The following is a 4,074-nucleotide window of genomic DNA, read 5'->3' as shown; positions in this document are numbered from 1 at the left end:
GGGGCAGTGAGGAAGGGGGTGGGTGCCGCCTGCCTCTGCTGTCCCCCCACCAACTCCCCTGACCTTCTCCTCCTCAGCATCCTACCCCTGGGGTGGGGCAGTGAGGACGGGGTGGGCGCCTCTTGCCTCTGCCATTTCACACCCTCCCCACCTTCCCCTGACCTTCTCCTCCTCAGTATCCTACCCCCATATTGGGCTTTCTTGGCCCAGACACAACAGAAGTGATCATTAAGTTACTCAGTATTCAGTGGAATAGTCATGAAGTGACTTCAAGTGTAAAAAGAAATAAAATTGAAAATAAAATTCACCCAGACTGTTAATGTTTTGGATGAGGTTACTGTCAGAGAAGATCCTTGGGCTCCTGGTAAAGGTCCCCCTGAAACTCTGGCTCTGGAAGGAGGGAGAAGAAGATGACCTTTGGTGAATGTGACCTAAGCCTGGTTTGTGTTTGACCAGCTTATTGCTTTGATTATTGGTCATCTTCACATTTTCTGAGCCCCGTTCTGCATCTGTTTGAGGTCCTTACAGGGCTTACAAGCTGGAGAGCTCATCGCAGTGTGCTTAAAGACTTGAGGGGTCCTGGGTGAGGCAGAAAATGGTGCGGGCAGAGCATGGGACCAAGAAAGGCGTTGTGGACCCAGCGAGGTCTGAGCTGGGTCTCCAAGGGTGAGTTCGGCAGGGCCTGGCTCTGAGCAGGACTCAAATACACGATGAATGACTAAATGAATGAAAATGGAAATCTTCCCCCAAAGAGCAAGACTGTCAGCTCTTCTGTAACTGAGTCCAAGCTTGTCCTGCTCACCTCACGACAGGCCAATAAATTGAGCGACGAGTTCTTGGGGCAAGGAACAGCAACTTTATTCAGAAACTCAGGACTCTTGTTCCAGGACCCATCTTGCCTGAATTAGAATTCAGGCTTCTTTTATCTTAATTCTCAAAGGTGGTAGGGGAGGAAAGTCAAATATTTCCTCATTCTGATCAGGCTCCAGAGGGGATGTGTTAATGTCTGCCTCCCTGCCATGATTCACAGGTGAGTCTGGTCAGGAAGTTTCCTGTGAGCTAAACAAAGTTATTATTTTAGCTTGGTGCTCATTACCTGGGATGCAGGGCTCCCAGAGATGGGACTTTATGTACAAGCTTATAGCAACATTCCTTTAGTGGTTAACTCATAATAGGTAGGATACAAAGGGTCCTTCTCTATAACGCTTTCAGGCCAAAGCTTGGAACTGCAGGGCACCCGGGGACAGCGGGAGAGGCCCCACGGGGTGCCCACTCCACCCCTCATGGCTGTCTTGCTGACTAAGCAGCCTGTGTCTTGACTCCCAGGGGGGCACCTCTTTGCCCTCTTCTCTCGGACAGTGCTGGTTGTAAGGTATAGATTGGGCTGAGGCAGAAAAGGAGAGACGACCTCAACAGAAGTAGGTGACCTTTATTCAGGCAAGGAGGGGTGGCAGTCGGCCTAAGGACCAGGCTGAGCCTGAGAGGGATCAGGGAGGCTTCATATTTAAAGGGAGGTTTGTGGAAGTGATAAGGGAAACGTTAGTCAGGCGGGATGTTTTGGGTATTCTTTAGTTGAGATGGCATTTGTAGTTGGGCAGGGGGTGATAAATCGTCTGGACAAGGGGTGACAAGTCCCAGGTAGATGTAACCAGCCTGGAGCATCAGGGCGGGACCTAAAGTTTGGTTTTGTTTCCCCGAAGTTAGATGACTCAGCAAGGGCCTCTGAGACTGCTGTTTCCTTTTCTAGGCCCAAAGACTCTTTCACTTGTCAGAAGCAGCACTCACCTGTGCCCCTCCCTGATCAGGCCCAAGCAAACCAGCTGCCCTCACCTGAAAGGGTGTTAGTCTCTCAATCATGTCCCTGTGACCCCATGGACTGTAGCCCACCAGGCTCCTTTGTCCATGGGATTTTCCAGGTAAGAATACTGGAGTGGGTTGTCATTTCCTTCTCCAGGGGATCTTCTTGACTCAGAGATGGAACCCAGGTCCCCTACATTACAGGTGTATTCTTTACCATCTGAGCCACCAGGGACATGCATAAGAAACTGCTACCTCCCAAAACTGGGGTCAGAAGGCTGGGTGTGTGGTTCAGGCTCTACAAGGCATTTCACATCCTCCTAGTATCTCCTCTTGTCTCCCTAAGAAGCTCCTGCATCTCAGGACACCTCTAACCAATACCCTCTTTTGGTGGGAGCTAGTGTTCAGCAGTTAACATTTTCAGCCCAGAGAGACACAGCCTGTGCTTTAGACCATGGCAAACCCTCCCAGCTAGCCCCAGTCCATCCAAATCTCTCCTGTTCCTCAGATCCCATGACCAACTGACAGTCCCTGAGTCTGTTCAGCAGACAAGCTCCCACAGTGTCCAGCGCTGAGGCTTCTCCCACCCCGGTGTCCCCTCGGCCCTGCACGATGAGCCCGCACTCCTGGGAATGGAGGGTCCCCTGTGCACTTCTTTTGGGGCTGCTGCTTGGCCTTCTTCCTCCGTCAACCAGACCAGGGAGCTGGCTCGGGCAGTCCCGTGAGTAGGCGGAGGAGGGGACGAGCTGTCAGTCCCTCTGTCTCCTGCGGGCCCTGGCCATGCTGAAGGAGGCGCTGGGGGCTGAGAGCGGGCTTGGCCTGCTCAGTGGTCAGGACTCGGGGCGCCTGCGGGGGAGGCTGAACCTACTGGGGAATGGTGACAGTGTTGATGGTGACAAGCTGTTTCCATCTCTGTATGAGCTGGTCCAGTTCACCAAGTTCTCCCAGAACTAACACCCGTATATAAACACTCTTCCTCTGGCAACAGGGGGTGGGCTGAGTGTTTTCTAGGAAACTCCTCGCTAACCTCTGGGAAACATTCTGACAGAGTCTCTGATGATGCAACAAATGTCCGCTTTGCTTAGGAATCAACAAGGACTCCCTGTGTGGCACATGGATGTCAGTGCTATGTAGCAGCCTCGAAGGGAGGGGAGTGTGGGGGAGAAAGGATGCATGTGTGTGTTTGGCTGAACTGTTCCCCTTGGTGTCACTTGAAACTGTCACAACACTGTTTGTTAAGGGGCTACACCCCAAATACAAAGTAAAGTTAAAAAAGAGAACAACATGTGACCAAACACAAAGAGAAGACACTCGATGACTTGAACGCTGGCTTCAAAAGTGCATTTTGGTAACACAGAAAACTACAGTATTTTAAAATCCTAGTTTATGATTTAGAGTCTATGCTATTTAGGTGACTGATCAATTGTTTAATACATGCACTGATAAAAATACAAGCTAAAGGCTAAGCAGTTTTAATATCATTAATTTCACACTACAGTCTAAAGCCAGGGCACATAAGTCTACTTATCTGTCTCCCTCCCTCCAACTCCCTCTCTCTACAGTTTTAAGATTTGTGTCACCAGTGAGCTCGCTCCAGCTCTCCTGCAACACACACTCTTCATTCTGTGGGAGAAGTGATAACACTCGTTTACACTAGTGTAAGTGAGGAGGTGACGCATGGTGACAGAAGGAAGGAGACTGGAGGGGGGCTCAGCCACGCCTTGGCCTGGGGGCTTTGCCGGGACCCTCACTCCCTCTCTCACTGCTGACCGTAACAGGGGCCTGGAGAAGCCTGTTAGGAGCCCTGGCCAAGAACCTTCATGCACGTCTCGTCATTTACATCGTGAGCATAGAGTTTGTGCAAAGATCTTCAAATTTCTGTTTTTTTCTGACTTCTTTAGTCTTCATTAGTCTTCTCACCAGGGGTGTCGTTAACTAAATCAGCCTATATATTATTAATATTAACATATATCATGGATATATACATATTATATTAAAATAATGATAGTACATAACATTTAATATTTATTTACATTATATGCATATATTTATGTAGCATTATGTTGTACTAAATTAAATTAATAAATATAAATAAACTAGCATAGCGATATGAGTATACATTTCTCCTCAGAGGCAGACCTTTGCCTTTTATGCAGTCAACTCTGCCTGCTGACCATATTTTGTTTGCCAGAAAAAAATGAAAACTGAGGCCAGAGTGAAAAGTGAGGGGAAGGCAGGCAGAGAAGACCCAACCTGAAATTACAGGGAGGCATAATT

This window comes from Bison bison, unplaced genomic scaffold (genome assembly GCF_000754665.1).
Source record: "Bison bison bison isolate TAMUID 2011002044 unplaced genomic scaffold, Bison_UMD1.0 scf7180017864503, whole genome shotgun sequence".
Taxonomy (NCBI): Eukaryota; Metazoa; Chordata; class Mammalia; order Artiodactyla; family Bovidae; genus Bison; species Bison bison.
The sequence above is the reverse complement of the archived record's forward strand: the minus strand, read 5'-3'. Positions refer to the sequence as shown.